The 16,854-nt window shown below is 40.0% G+C and overlaps 1 long non-coding RNA gene across 1 annotated transcript in view; it reads right to left on the reverse strand.

Moving 5' to 3' along the window:
* Positions 1-414: 414 nt before the first annotated feature.
* Positions 415-16,854, reverse strand: part of LOC140336842 (uncharacterized) — a 17,970-nt gene continuing 1,530 nt past the window's right edge. The window contains exon 2 of the long non-coding RNA XR_011921947.1: positions 415-15,089. This is a non-coding gene — a long non-coding RNA (uncharacterized lncRNA). The remainder of the gene's footprint in view (positions 15,090-16,854) is intronic.

The raw sequence follows: 16,854 nt of genomic DNA on the forward strand, positions 1-16,854 counted from the left end.
TAAAATCGATAGACCCGAACCAAGGTCGGGCTTAACGGTCGGGTGGTTAAATACTGGATTGTATGCATTATTGTTTACACAATTCAAATAGTACTAGTATATCAAACTCCCAGGGTCAAATAGACTTTGTAGCAAACATATTTTTTTGCTTTTCCAGCCTTTTAGGGTGTTTATACAGGTTTCAATGCATTTTAGACCTTGGCCCACTATATATTTACTTACTCACCTCAGCTTGGTAGTGGAAGCACATAAAGGTGGATTCCTCCTTTAACCAGAGGCAATATCATCCATGAATGTTGCTTTAAGCCAACCCCATGAAATCACAAACCATATGAAGAAATAGGCACTCCTTTCAATTTGAAGCATGTTAAGCAATATGCTCAAAAAACCCTCTTTGCCTATTTCTTCCTATAATTTCTCTTTTCTATGTATATGTACACACATCTAAATGCATACATACATATATATGCATGTATTTACAGTATATCCATGACTGCACATGAAGCAAAACAAATAAACACAAAACTAAAAACTTACCCAAATGAGGATCCTTCTCTGCAAAAAAGTGTCTGGCGCGTTTTTCTGCTTTGGTGCACAACAATGCGCAGCAGACTCTTGAGGTTTGCGCACAACTATGCGTATCAAACAACAGCAACTGTGCTGTTTTTAGCCTTTCAACAATTCAGAGAAAGGAACTGCTTCAAAACAATCATAAATGACTTTTAAAATTGGAGGTCTGTTGGATCACCCAAGGTTAAACTTCCTGGGAAATTGTAAAGGAGATAACAAAAACTAACCCCCCAAAAAACAAACGACAAGATTTTGAAAACAACTTTATTGAAAATAAAACACATTTGCTAAAACGTCACATTAAAATATAGAGACCAAACAGACACCCCTAAAATTACATGACAAAAAAAAAATAACAAACATGTAAACCCACATTTCCATATAAAGCCAAAATAGTTCAAAAATGGCCCAAGAAATATTGCATTCAAAACAATACTTACCAAACCAATAGGCAATTTGGACCTATCATGTGGAAAACTGGATTGGAAAATATTTATGCAGAACAAACATTTTAAGGTGGTATTTAAGACATATTATTGCAATTAAATAATATGGCCACAAACACAACATTAACAATGACTTCTTAATTGCAAAATGGACATTAAAACATTCAAACTTTAAAAAACAAAAGCAGTTTTTGTGCTTAATGGTAAGCAAAGTATGAAATGTAGCAACATAGATTAGGAAAACACAGCAAACAACTGCCCCCTCAAGACAAAAAAAAACGACAAAGGAAAAAGCAAGTCAGACAACACCCTTATATATGCTCATGTGTATGCGCACAGCTGATACGAATTTGCATGTAATTGGAACATTCGCCATCTATGCAATTTTGACAGTTTGACATTCCATAATGATGGTCCTTTACATTTGTACACCAGTGACCAGCTAATAAATAATAAATTCAAACAAAGAAGGCTTCATTGTTAAAGTCATTTATTAAATGTGTGTGTTTAGTGTAACTTTGAACAATTTTGATTATTTTTTATATTATATATGTATATGTATATATATATATATATATATATATATATATATATATATATATATATATATATAATCAAAGAAGAAATTTGTTGGATGATCTAGTCTCCTGGCAAAAGCGAAGTCTCGTCTGTACGAACTGGCAAGTATTTAACACCAGGCGGATCCTCAGTTCAGGCATCGTAAGCGTTTAGTTAGGCGCCTATGTAAAGAGCTGCATCAGTTAACTCTTTCCGAACCTGAAAATACTAAGTCATTTTTAAATATGCTTATTTCTCAGCTAATATATATGTTTTAAACATTTGAACACCACAAACAATTTTATTTAGGGCTAAGTGAAAGATGTGTGCCATTTGAAAGAATGATTGCTTTCGGGAACAGTGACTTTCAATGCAAGCTCGCAAGTGTCGAGCTGCTGGAGATGCGCGACTCGAAGCGTGTGATCATTTCAGTTGATAACTGCTGGGAGATTATGCCAGCATATTCTTGGCAGCTAAAATTTGGTTGATAAATAGGTTTTTGGTGTCTGATTTCGGATCGTGCTTAAGCGTGTGAGCAAGCTTAAATAATCAGGCTTAAATAATCAGACTGAGATCAAGTTCATAATCTGGTACTAGAGCCTCAAATAAAGAACAATGGCCAGTTACTAAATGCAACTTCTTTAGTAACTACAGACCTATATATTTGAGTATAGTAGTTTGTTGCTGGGGATGTACTTTGTTTGATAAAGATTCATACATCAACAAAAAAATATTGTAAACATTTGTCAACATGGAATCGTGAACAACCAGAGACAAAGGGAGTGGGTACAAATAAAGTATTTTATTACAGATTAATACAAATGAGGTATTTGGATACTTCCACTCAAATTTTAGCTATTATAACCTCAGATTGGAACTGAATTTAGGTAATTAGAGTTTACATATTCTGTCAGGGTAAAATCATCCAATGAGAGTAAGCCATATTGGCATGACTTTCTGTTTGCTACAGAGGGTTGACGTTGGTGCTGATGTTTATTGCTGCCCCAACAGAAGTCTGGATGATGTAATGAGCACTTGGTGGGAGTGTCCTCATGTCAATCAAATTGTAGCATCGCCTACCAGCCCTGCTAGTGGGTTTATACATTCATTTGTTTACGGTGATAGAAGTGGCAGCTGGCAAATGTGCATGCGTCAGGCTGTAAACTTGTGAAATGCACATGGGCCAGGCTGTCAACTCGGTATGCAGTGCTGATGTATGTGTGTGTAGAGAGCGGGTATAGGAGAGAGTAATCAGTGCCAGTGTGTGGGGGAAGCAGGGATAGAGGAAAATTATCCCTGCGTCATATAGTGCTAATTAGTGATATAGGTATAATGACTGTTAGCAAGTGAGAGAGAAGGGCAAAAGAAGTGAAGGGAAAGGGCTGCAGACTAAAAAATGTAAAAGCTCCCCTCCCTCTTTCATTCAATACAGATCTGAAGGACAGCAGGTGCCAAGTGTGTGGGCCAATCATTGTCCAGGTTGCGACATGCATGATATAAATGCATTGAATGCATCTTCAATCAAGGACAATAGTAGGCAAGGACAGAAATTGCTTCTTCCCTACATCAACTTGCGCTGTCCTAGTAATATAGGCAGCTCCGAGTCCCCCCTTGTGTTTAAGTAGAAGGGGAGGGATTATGTTGGGGTATAATTATTATTATTTAGTATTTATATAGCACCGACATATTATGCAGTGCTCTACTAAGTCCATAGTCATGTCACTAGCTGTCCCTCAAAGGGGCTCACAATCCATCGCCCCCACCATAGTCATATGTCTTTAAACCCCTAGCGGTAATCCCGAGTGTGACTCGGGGTGGATTCCACTTGCAAAAAGCGGTAATCCCGAGTCACACTCGGGGTAAGTTTGGAAGCCCCCCTTACCTGTGCCCCGCACTCAAGCGGAGATCTAATGATCCCGCTCTGATGCCGGGACATTTCTGAATTAGGGGGCGTGGCCGGGCAGAATATTTAAAAGCAGATTAGCGAGTAATCTGCTTTTCAAAACCACCCGGGTCCCGGCCATGCCGCTGCTTGCATCAGCAGTTAAATGCGAAGCACAGTGCAGGACTTCTGTGTCAGCAGGAAATCACCGCTGGCACCACCCCCGGAATTTACTATTGCTGCTTGCATCACCCCGAAGATGCTATGCACAATGCAGAAGTCCTGCATTGTGCTTTGCATCTCCCTGGATATGCAAGCAGCAGCAGCGTTGGTGGATGCAGGGGTGAAGCAGGGCGGGACGTCCCCAATCACATCACCCGGAAGATGTGATGTATTCGGGGGTGTGGCCTGGGCGGGAAATTTAAAGGCAGATTACAATATAACCGGCATAAAAGAATAATAGTTATTATATAGGTTTCGTAACTAAAATTAAATATATCTCCTATATATGATGTTACTAAATTCATCCAGAGTGAGAGTAATGTTTAGGAACTGCAGCTGACAATAATAACTCATAAAAACTTACAAAAAGAGAGGAAGGCATTGAAAGTAATACTTGAATACTTTAATTACCCATATAAGTGTTTAGTATGTTGCTAATAACGCTACCAGTTACAATCATACAGTATAAAAATAATAATAACCATAACGAACGATAATGTTCTACATATCTCAATTAGGTATACCTCCAGGTACAAGGCAAAGCCATGGGCACCAAGCCTGCCCCATTGTATGCAACTTTGCACCTAGGTGGCTGGGAACAAGAACTTTTCTCCACTAAAGAGCCTTGTGTCTTTACAATATATTGATATCTAAACATTTTTCAAAAACAATTGATTATAAACATATATATATAAATGTATATATTATAAATATAAACGCGTCGGGTAACAAAGCGCCGGCGTACAGATGGTTTTCGCTAAACTCATTTCTGAAAATGACGAAATATCTGTACAGTAGGTGATAAATGTATAGTCTTGCTAATATATAAAAAATTGATGGGACCGAAATTGAGAAGGTCTTGTATCAATTTGTTCTGCAGAACCATACTGATTATTGATTATAATTGAAATTGTCCCCAAACCCTCTTTTGTCCCCTCTGTTTTGTTCTGTTCACATAAATACATGTTTTGTCACAGTTCCCAGCAGGTACAGGGGATCTGTGCCTCCCTTTTGCTCACCCTCCTTGCAGTCCCCTGCTCCCAGCTCCATCTCTGTCTCTGGATCCAACACTCGGCATACTTCCTGTTCCAAGTCAGGTGATTCTTTGTCAGATGCTCCCTTGCCTCAGAGAACCAGGGTATTCCGCAGAAGCACTCCCTCTGTTGGCAAACATCTGAATAACACCTGAGATTATCCCAGCAACAGCTCACTTGATCCACGACCATCACTTGACAAGTTACCTGGCAACAGGAAGTTGCCTAAACAAGGAGTTCCTTTGGCTCTGCTTGCAGGTTCCTGTTGTTTGTCCTGTTCCAGATTCTTTGTGTACTGACTCCGGCTTGTTTCCCCAACTACTTTTGTTAGCTCATGCAAGGGTCACTCTTTCTGGTCCCAGGCCTTCCTGGACTCCGGTGCAGGTTGAAACTTTAAAAACCAACAACTGGTGTCACAGTACAGTATTCCGGTGGTTCCCCCTATCAAACCCTTTAGTGGTGTCCGTGGTGAATGGGACAGTCCTGCCTGGCAGTATTCAGCATGCCACCGTACCACTTACTATGAAGCTTGGAGCATTACACACTGAAACCATCTCCTTTCTAGTCATCCCCAGAGCAGTTCATCCAGTCCTACTCAGGTTGCCCTGGCTCCGCAAACATGCTCCGGTTATTGAATGGAGTTCAGGAGACATACTGTCTTGGAGTGCCACCTGCTTTCAGGAGTCTTCCCAGGTTACTTCCTGTCCAGCAAATCTGCTCTTTTTGCTGCTTGCCCGCTGCCTGGCTTGCCAGGACCTTACTGGGGGATTGCTGATGTTTTTAGCAAAAACAGACGAAGACGCTACCACCGCACCGTCCTTATGATTGCGCCATTGATCCTGTCCCCAGCTCTTCTTCTCGGGGTAGAGTATACCCTCTTTCCATCCCTGAGACAGATGCCATATCAGAATACATTCTGGAGAATTTGGAGAGGGGCTTTATTCGCAAATCGTCATCCCTAGCAGGTGCTGGGTTCTTCTTTGTGCAAAAGAAGGATGGTTCCCTACGTCCCTGCATCGATTACAGAGGTTTAAATAGGATCACCAACAAGAACAAGTATCAGCTGCACCTTTTTTCTAAACCCTAATTCTGACCGACTTCAAGGGGCAACTGTGTTCATGAAGTTGGACTTGCGTGGTGCCTACAATCTGATCCGCATTTGTGAATGGGACGATTGGAAAACTTCCTTCAACACCCGGGATGGTCATTATGAATATTTGATAATGCCATTCGAGTTCTGTAACACACCAGCAGTTTTTCAGAATTTCGTAAACAATATTTTCTGTGATCTCCTCTATATCTGCGTGGTCCTTTATCTGGATGACATCCTAGTCTACTCTAAGGATCTGCCTACTCACTATGACCATGTCAAGAACGGCTTCAGGGAAAAGGAACTCTATGCCAAGTTGGAGAAATGCCAGTTTGAAATCTCTGAGGTCCCATTTTTAGGCTACATTGTCTCAGCAGAGGGTTTATGTATGGATCCTGATAAACTTTCAGCTGTGCTTGAGTGCCCACAACCCCTAAGGCTAAAACCAATTCAGAGATTGCTCGGCTTTGCAAATTATTATCGTCAATTCATTAAAAACTATTCTACATTAATTGCCCCAATTACTTCTATGACCAAGACGGGGAGCAATTGTAAGATCTGGTTACTGGAAGCACTCAAGGCCTTTCAATCCCTGAAGAAGGCCTTTGCGTCAGCTCCTGCTTTGTTGCACCCAGACACTTCTCAGCCCTTCTTCTTAGAAGTGGATGCTTCTTCTGTCGGAGTTGGTGCAGTCCTATCTCAGAAGAATGCTTTAGGCAAGCGGAGATCCTGTGGTTTCTTCTCGAAGAAGTTCTCTCCCGCAGAGAAGTACTACACCAATGGGGACCATGAGTTACTGGCAGTCAAGCTTGCCCCAGAGGAGTGGCGCCACTTGCTAGAGGGAACTTGACATCCAGTGACAATTTACACAGATCACAAGAATCTGCAGTATTTACAAACTGCTCGGCGCTTGAACCCCCGCCAAGCCCGTTGGGCCCTCTTCTTCTCCAGATTTGATTTTGTGCTCGCCTATCGCCCAGGTTCAAAAACTGTTAAAGCGGATTCCCTGTCCTGTTCCTTTGAAAAGGAGAATCCAGAACTAGAACCAACCTTCATCATTGACCCTGCCCAAATTGTGCCCATGACCCCATGGGCAAAACAAAACCTTTGAGCTAATCAGCCACAAATACTGGTGGCCAAATCAGAGACAAGACACGAGTGACTTTGTGGCTGCTTGCACTGTGTGTGCCTAGCACAAGGTGCCTCGCAGATCCACCGCTTGTCCTTTACAGCCACTCCCAATTCCTGAGCACCCCTGGACTCAAATCTCTATGGACTTCATAACAAATCTTCCATCCTCTAATTTGGGTAGTGGTGGATAGGTTCTCTAAAATGGCCCATTTTATCTCTCTACCTGGTCTTCCCTCGGCTACCACCTTGGCAAAGAGCTTCCTTAAAGAACTCATTTGTCTGCACGGATTACCATCTCACATTGTGTTGGATCATGGGGTCCAATTTACATCCCGCTTCTGGAGAGCCCTCTGTCGACTATTGGACATCAAGACTTTTCATCTGCCTAGCACCCTCAGTCTAATGGGCAAACGGAGCGAATAACTCAGTCACTAGAGCAGTATCTCCACATTCACATCAGCTCCCAGCAAGACAACTGGTCTGACCACCTGCCTTGGGCTGAACTGGCCCACAACAACCGCTCCAACGAATCTACAGGTAAGAGCCCCTTCTTCATTGTCTCTGGTTGTCACCCCAGGCTCCCTTCTCCAGTTCCATCCTCTTCTGACGTACCTGCAGCAGCTGCTACCGCTGACAGCATTCAGCACGTTTGGAGGAAGGTTCAAAAGAGTTTGCAATGCTCTTCTGTAGGCTACAAGAAATGGGCTGATAAGAAGAGAACTCCTGCTCCTCAGTTTTTTCCAGGTGACAAAGTATGGCTCCCCTCCAAGTATATCCACTTGTGAATGCCATCTCCCAAGCTTGCTTCTCGCTTCATTGGCCCTTTTTCTGTACTGTCACAAACCAATCCAGCCACCTACAAGTTAAAACTACCTCCATCCTTGAAGATTCACAATTCTTTTCATGTATTACTTCCGAAGCCAGTTATTTTTAACAGATTTTCCAAGAAGAGTAAACCTCCTGGTCCCGTTTCTGCTGCCTCAGAAGAGAAGTACCAGATTGAGCAGATCCTAGACTCCAGACTCGTCCAGGGTTATTTACAGTACCTAGTCCATTGGAAGGGCTATGGCCCTGAGGAATGTTCCTGGGTCCCTTGTAAGGATCTCCATTGTCCCACGTCTACGCAAGGAGTTCCATGCCAAGTTTACCCACAAGCGCGAGGGAGGCCGGGATGGCGAGGGCCCTAAGAGGGGGTACTGTCACAGATCCCTGCAGGTCCAGGGGATCTGTGCCTCCTTCTTGCTCACCCTCCTTGCAGTCCCCTGCTGCCAGCACCATCTCTGCTTCTGGATCCAACACTCGGCATACTTACTGTTCCAAGTCAGGTGATTCTCTGTCAGCTGCTCCCTTACCTCAGAGAACAAGGGTATTCCACAGATGCACGCTCTCTGCTGGCAAACATCTCAAAAACACCTGAGATTATATCAGCAACAGCACTCCCCCTGCTGGTGGGATTGATGTCTGCGGGGTCACTTTATCCACGCCCATCACCTGACATTCCCTTCTTAAGGAAGTGACCTGGCAACAGGAAGTTGCTTGAACAAAGAGTTCCTTTGGCTCTGCTTCCAGGTTCCTGTTTGTTTCTCCTGTTCCAGATTCTTTGTGTACTGACTACTCTTGTTCGCTGCCTGCCCTGACCTTATGCCCGTTTCCTGACCAACCTTGTTCGCTGCCTGCCCTGACCTTTTGGCTCGTCTGACTATTCTTTTGGATTTCCCTTTGGCATCACATCTTGTTTCTGTCTGTCAGCAGTCTCCTGCCTCAGCGTGCACGGGGGCCGCAACCTGGCAGTTGCCTTCCGTGCAACATCCTCACCTCTAGAGGCTCTGGTGAAGACCAGGCAGCTGCTTAGACTCTGTGCCCAGTGCACGTCTGTGCCAACTGAGCTGGTGACACAGAGGGTCCACCGTCCTGCCTGCAGTACCGTGACATGTTTTGAACCAGATAATACTACACCTGCTAAGCAAAAGGGGGTGTGAGTTTACAAATGCAAACATTGACCACAATGTATGTAGATATAGGAGGAAAATGATGTTACATTACTCAATGACAATAAACATATTTTGAAACAGTACACAGACTGCTCAACATTGAGATATACATGATCAACTGTAGTTGTGGCTGATTCTATATTGGGAAGACAAAGAGACCATTCAGAAAAAGGATTTATGAGCATTTGTATACAATTCCTAATGGTAAAGTTACCACCCCTATCAGCTACCACATGGGCACAAAACATAATTGCAATGCCTGAGATATTACATTTATGGCCTTAGACAGGATAACCTCTGATCCAAGTGGAGGGGACCCAGACAAAAAAAAGATTACAGCTTGAAACCATACTATGTTGAACTGTTGAACTATGTTGAACACCACTGTATACCCTGGTCCTAATTACATCATTACATTTAAACTTCTATAGAACACCCTCTAGGAACCTGTTCTTCCTTGAATCTTTTAGAACACCCTTGAGAGCTTGTCCCTTGAATACCCTTTAAAATTACTATTTATGCACCCAAGAGTGGTACGACTGATCACAAGCTGAACACCCACATATTTGTTTATTTGTTACTCTTTATCCTTTTTTATGTTTGTACTAAATATGTAATACAATACAGTTTGTTATGGTTCCTTATTATTATTTTCATACCGTATGATTGTAATCGGTAACATCATTAGCAACACACCAGTCACTTATATGGTTACTTAATGTATACATGTATTACTTTCAATACCTTCCTCTCTTTGTAAGGTTATATGAGTTAATACTGTCTGCTATGGTTCCTAGATATTACTCTCACTTTGGATGTAACTAATAAGATCATATATACAGTATGTATTTACTTTCAGTTACAAAATGTGCATATTTACCATTGTGGATTATTCTTCATTTTTTGTTACATTCTTGGCATTTGTCACCTCCTAAGCCCAGTCTCCACTTGATTCATAGCACTTACACTCTGCACTATTATCCCATTCACTAATAATACCCCCACATAATGCCCCCCTCCACTTTAACATAGGGGGAACGCAGTACTGCCTATATTACTAGCGCAGCACAATTTGATGCAGTGACAAAGTAATCTCCGTCCTTACGGCTGCATTTATGTGATAAATGCAGCGACCTGGATGACGACTTCAGATCTGTGTTAAATGAAAAGGGAAGGGGAGCCCTTACATTATTCAGTTCCCTGAGCCCTTTCCCTATATTCCCCTTCTCTTCCCTCTCACTTGCTATCAGTCATTAACCTTCCATATTACAAATTAGAACTACACGACCCAGGGGTCATTTTCCTCTATCCCTGCTTCCCACACACATATACACTGGCACTGATCATTCTCTTCTATCCCTGCTCTCCACACACACACACACACACACATCAGCACAGCATACCGAGTTGACAGCCTGGCGCATGTGCATTTTGAGACTTTATAACCTGGCGAATGCACCTATGCCCGATGTAACTTCTATCACAGTTCATCATAAAAAAACAAATGTTTAGACCCACCGGCAGCACTGGTAGTCAGTGCTACTTTTTCATTGACATGAGGACATTCCCACCATGTGCTAGCACGGTAAGAGGTCCTCATTACATCATCCAGACTTCTGTTGGGGCAGCATAAAAAGTCACAAGCTCGTGCATACTACATACTGAATTTCTGAAGGGTAGAACAGTTTGATGACCCCCCCTACACATCCAGTAAAAACTATATTTTAAGAATCCCTATACTAAGCCTATCCTATTGGAAGGAATTACCCCTCTGAGCTTACCCTATCTTTAATAAGGAACTTTGACTTAATATGGTGTTATGCCTATATTAGGTTAACCTCCCCAGTGGTAACCCCGACTGTGACTTGGGGCAAAAAAAAAGTGCTGAAAGCAGTTAACCCGAGTCACACTCAGGGTAGCTAAAACAATGAAAAACAATGATCAATGGAGCCTTGCCTGGTCTGCCGGCATCCTTCTTCACGATCCCCATCCTCTTGCATCCTCCGGCCGGCGTCCTCTGCATCTGATAAGTCACCTGGAAGTTCCCTGTTACGACGGTGCGTGCGGCCGTTGCTTTGGGGAAGTGGCGAGAATTTCAAATTATTTTGTACTGCATTCAATACAAAATAACTGTATTGAGTGCAATACAATAGATTTATATGTCTAAAAGCAGTACATTGTCTTTCATGAAAATTTATTTTTTAACATTATATAATAATAATATATAGAGTATATTATTTTTTTTTTTAATTATTATTTTTTTTATTTTAGTTTATTATTTTGACATTGTTTTGTGTTTCAAACTTTATTATACTCATACTATTATATTATACTGTAAAATAAATTTTAATGAAAAACAATGTACTGCTTTTAGACATTCGGACAGTAAAGGAACCGTCCAGGAGGTTAATATATATCAACCACTTTTATTTTTCACCCTATATTCTTTATATTAACTGATACAATTGATACTTTTTATACAATCTTTTTAAAATTAAGCTTTGCATATAAATATACATATATCTAAGGCTATTTACTTACCATCCACCCCTCTTTTCCCCACTCCCCTCTATGTCTCCTTTCCTCTGCCATTTCACCCACTCCCCTATTCCCAAGATATCAATTTTGTCACCTAATTTGATCCCCTGACCTATTTAAATGCTAAGATGGTGGCATGTGGCAAGTTCAAGGATTTTTCACCTCCATGAAGCTAGAGCCGAATCTACTACCCTAGAAAAGGACATATACATGAATCTTTTAGAAGATACCTTGGCTAACGAGTGGCCCAGCTAACACATTTTTCAGCTAACATTATTTTTTCACTGTTTAAGAAACCCGGCTAACAAATATGGACTCAACAAATGTAAAAAAAAAAAAAAAAAGCAGGAATGGGAAATCATGTTTCAGCTAACAAATGTGATTCTGGAACTAATTATCTTAAACTAAACTAGGACCTATCAAAGGATATTTACCCTACTTGTGATACTCTATCGCATAGGTGGATTTATGTCATAATATTGATGTACTTGATGTAAGAACTAAGAGATACCCTAATACCATGTACAAATGTTATGTTATTATTATTATTACACAGTATTTATATAGCGACAACATATTATGCAGTGCTTTACAATGTTCATATTCATGTCACTATCTGTCCCTCAAAAGAGGCATACAATTTAATGTCCCTACCTAAGTCATATATCTTTAAAACAGTCTAAGGTAATTTTTTTGGTCGGAAGCCAATTACCTTACTGCATGTGGAAAGTGTATTATTAATTAGTAAATTTATTTCCCATATATACATTATTTTTCTAGTATGCAATATTTTGTCTTCCGTTTTACAACCAAAAAACCCGTTTTGCAGTTAGATCCAAAGTTGTTGTTTTGGATCCTTTTTTTTTATTGTATCAAGATTCTGATGCAACGTAAAGGGCCTTTTCATACAGTGAAAAACTGTATAGCTGGTTGCTCCGGGGTGCATACAAAGCTACTGTTGTGCTCTACAGGAGCGGCACACTAAACTGCAGATCTTACATCTTTGCATGCAGTTGTGGCTGTGGTTCTTCCATTTTAGGAACCCAATGGGGAAACCAGCAACTCTGTCCAAGGAGACTAATCCATCCGCCTCATTTGTTTGGTTGGGCTGAAGACAGTTAGCACTTGGGGTGGCTTAGAGGCCCCCAACAGGGGCTTTCACTTTAGCATTGAGCCCTGGGGGAGGTATGCTCACTTTGGCCCACTGCAGAACCCTTAATATGTGCCCTCGAACACAGCTGGCGCAGAAGTCCCTATATGTCGTCTATCACAGCTTGCTTCACAATCCAGTAAGCTCTTCTGCTGGGACCTCCCAACTGCATCAACCACCATTTTCACTTCTCCCCTTAAAACCTCATATACCTGCCCTCTCTATACCTTCAACCAATTTCCCCTTATCTACCTTTGATCTTTGCACATTAACCCATTCCTGACTCTTACCCTTTGCATTCATCACGTAATAATCTATTTCTGATAAATCAGGGTAACTTATAAGGTAACTTTGCCTTGTTCAGTCAGGAGTGTGAATTCCTTCTATGTCTCCTTGTTGAAATCAGCTGCAGTACCATATTTGGAACCTAGTCAATATCAGAGATGTATCTGTGTCTGAATATTAAACCAAGAAAGAAGGGTTATAGACCGGAGGAGAAGAGTCGGGTTGTGGCCCTACGGGTTCAAGTAGAATACCTAGTCTAAAAGTTTTCTAGTGGTCATCCTGAGAAACTAGGGGTTGAGAATACAGAGGCCCATCCTTGGAGTGGGGGCAGTGTTGGTAGAATTAATTTCTCTGCTATCCTTCACCGTGCACCACCCCAGTCTGCTGGAGGGCCACACTGAAGAAACCATTTTTTTTGCTCCTAAACAGAGCCAGGCCATCTCCTGAGTACAATACACCCCCAGTAACCCTGAGGTAAAAAGATAATATGTCCCGTTTATTCCACAAAGCAGTCAAGTAGTTACCCTGTCTTCTGCAGAAGTTGCTTAGCATCTTTGCAGCATCCCTAGCATACCTCAAACTGTGATGTGTCATGTGTTTGTTTTCCCAGAACACACTGTGGTTGTCAGCACAACCAATGTGTAGTAAGAAGGAATTAGAATTTAAATGTACTGCAGCCAGTAGGTGAATGAGTTATCAACCCCTGCCCTGACATGTCTTGTTATTGGTCTGATGTTTTCTTATAATCCCAATTCTGGTCTGTCTTCATTTCTTGGATACCTCTCTTGACTGCTTAACTTAACCTGTGGAACAAATGGCTTTGTGCCCTGGACTTAATCCAAGCTGGACCTTCCTATACCAAGTTATATCTGTTGATCCCCTTTACTGAATTTGTTCAAGTTCAAGGACACTACTATAGGTGCAGATAGTGTTATAGCTGATGAACCCCATTTATGAGAATAGGGATATTTATGATATTATCAAAAGTCTGACATTGGAGTATACACACTGCTGTTTGTTTACTAAATGCAGGGGTCCACTGAATTGGAGGATAGGTATAGCATGACACTTGGCAATCAGCTCAAGGAAGTGTTACATAGTGAAAATGAGAACCAGAAAATCAGGAAAACAGGATAAGAACAAGGACTGATTTCACAAATACAAATATATATCCAACATGTTTTATTAGGTGCCCAATGGTGCTTCCTTCATCAGGGATTAAAGTTTTGATACAAAGTGAAAGTAAAAAGGTACAAAATAATGGTGTTAAGTGAGAAGCATGCAGTCAAAAGTAGTTGCTGGTGTATGGAGTTAAAGAGTAAGACAGCAAAACAAAAACTCCAAAATAGTTAGAAAATATGTTGGCTACTTAAAACACTTAAGCTCTAGGGGTGAAACAGGTATGACTCTTGAATACATACAGACCTTTTAAAAAATCAATTTACTAAAGCAAGAGGGTCTCTCTAACACCAACAATATTGTAATAGCCTTCTATAGGTGTAGCCACTATATATTGCATGTAGACAGTTTATTAGATGGTCCATATTTAGTAGTAAAATTATGCAAGTCTTAGTATATCTTAATGAAAAGAACAAAAACAATCTTCTATACAGATATTTGCATTAAATGTGTTAGAAAAAAAACATATAGAGATTTACTATGAAAACCTAGGTCTATGCATAGGGAAAACGGAAATGTGATTTTTATTCTTCAAATGAATATTTGCTTATCTATCTGAACATGCTGGAATGTCTTGTTAATATTTGTAAAATCTTTGTCTACAGAATGTATGCATGGCAAATGACTAGAGATACATCTATTTATCTATTTTCAATGGGGCCCAAGAGCTGGAATATTATGCATCTATGTAAGTGAATACAAACTTCAAACTGAGGCAGAATGTTGCATCCCTTCGATAATCTTTACTAAATACTGAACAAACCAGTGAAATCATGTCTTCATTTGGAAGTCTAGAGTTGCACAGGTGAACTTTAGCAGCTCAGCTGTGCTAATAAATTAGCTAGCTGTTAACTGGAAAAAATACTGAATGATTCCTAAACAGAACAAATACCTCATTATGATGTCAGCTACGGAGTACTTAGTAAGAATTAAACACACCACTACTGCTATTCTTGGAGATTTTTCTCTAAATTCCAGTAGTCAGAGGTAGTAGTAGTCCAGGTCATGTTAATCTAGTTGCAAAAAAAAAAACATCTTAACAGATAACATGTATAGAAGGATGTATGTTAGATTTTTTTGTGCAAAATGGTAATGTAGACAGCTATAACATGATGCTGGGGTTCATTTTCTATAAAACAAAATATAGGCTGCTTATTTATGAAACTGAAATATATCTTAGCGAAGGAATTTTCTTTTAGTTTAGTGAACAAAGTGAATGTTTACCGCCTTCGAGCATCTGTATACGGGATTCTTTGCAAAGTAAGCATTCATCAAAAATACTGAGCTATATAAAATGCCCTTGCTAAGTGAAAATCCTAAACTCATTTAGTGAATCAAACCAACTGTATTTCCACATTATTAATAAATGTTTCTTATCTGCTTGAATCTTGGCACTGGGATATGATTTTTACAACAGTGCAGTAAGCAAATTTTTTTTTCTATTCACTGTGTGCTTAAAAGCAATCAACAGTTATATTTTTTAATGTTTACCGTCTAGGGAGGATGTGTTATGGTATTAATATTATTAATAATAATAGTATTAATATAGCACCAACATATTATGCAACCCTGTACATTAAATGGGGGTTTGTATGGTGTTAGGTCTGTATTCATATATCTATTCTAGACTATTCAGAATACTAAATTAGCAAAGTCGATAGGAAATGGCTGCCAAATATGTAATTTTTCCAAATTCCTGTACTTTATTTTATCATTTTATCTAGCTTTAAGTAAAAGACCCCTTTATCACCAAAGAAAATAAACATCAGTGTTACCAATTAAATTGAAAGTTTATTTTGTTTAGATAGCTGCCTTTTTACCCTAGGAATATTGTTTTTTAATTTTGTCTTGCGAGTCTGTATTGCATTGTACAATTGTTTCAGTCTGATATATTGTGGGCAAGACTTCAATAAATAAAACATCTTTAGGCCTTTTTTGCCAACATAGTCTGCCTCCAAAGGCAGCTGTAAAGTGCATGGTGAAACACTTGCTAGTACAATCATTTAAAAACTAGTAAACCAATTTATCCTATATGTTTGGTGATCCCTTACTGGGTCGAAAATAACATTTTAATTAGATTAGGGCTCCTTAGGTGCCTTTTGGATAGATTTTAGGTGCCTTTATGCACTAGATAGGTCTGTGTAGGCTCTACGGGTTTCCATATTTTGATGCCAACCTCCCCACACATTGCTCCTGCAATACATAGGTTTTAATACACATCAACATGAATACTGTAATATTGAAATGTGGAAAATTTAGTGCAATGAATATGGTGGGTAACATCAATTTGATGCTGTCTCAGCATTTATCTATAAAAAATTTACAATAACAGTAAATAAACATTGCTGTGTACCCTTGGGACTTGCCTTGCCCCACCAAAACAAACAGTGAATTTTGAAATGGTGGGCACAAAACAATCTGTAGACTTGTATGTAGAAAGAAAAAATAAATAAAGTGTAAACTAACAGATTTGGACTACATATACACTGTCAGATTTAATCTCTCAGATATACAAAATTTAACAAGTGTTAGATGTAGAAGTTTGCCAGTCTGCTTATAATTTAAATAGATTGTGAGCAAGACCTTAACCTTATATATTTGTTAGTAGATTTTGATTAAACAACTATTTCATCTCACAAATTTCTAGGCACTCAGTTTGCAGACTTGTGACTAATATTCATACCTATTTGTACATACCTAAAAATAAGGGTCATATTTTTGAAAATAAGAATCATTCTGCTAATTTGTAAAATTAGCCTATAGCCTGAATGCTAAAAT

The sequence above is a fragment of the Pyxicephalus adspersus genome, chromosome 8 (assembly GCF_032062135.1).
Source record: "Pyxicephalus adspersus chromosome 8, UCB_Pads_2.0, whole genome shotgun sequence".
In the NCBI taxonomy this organism is placed as follows: domain Eukaryota; kingdom Metazoa; phylum Chordata; class Amphibia; order Anura; family Pyxicephalidae; genus Pyxicephalus; species Pyxicephalus adspersus.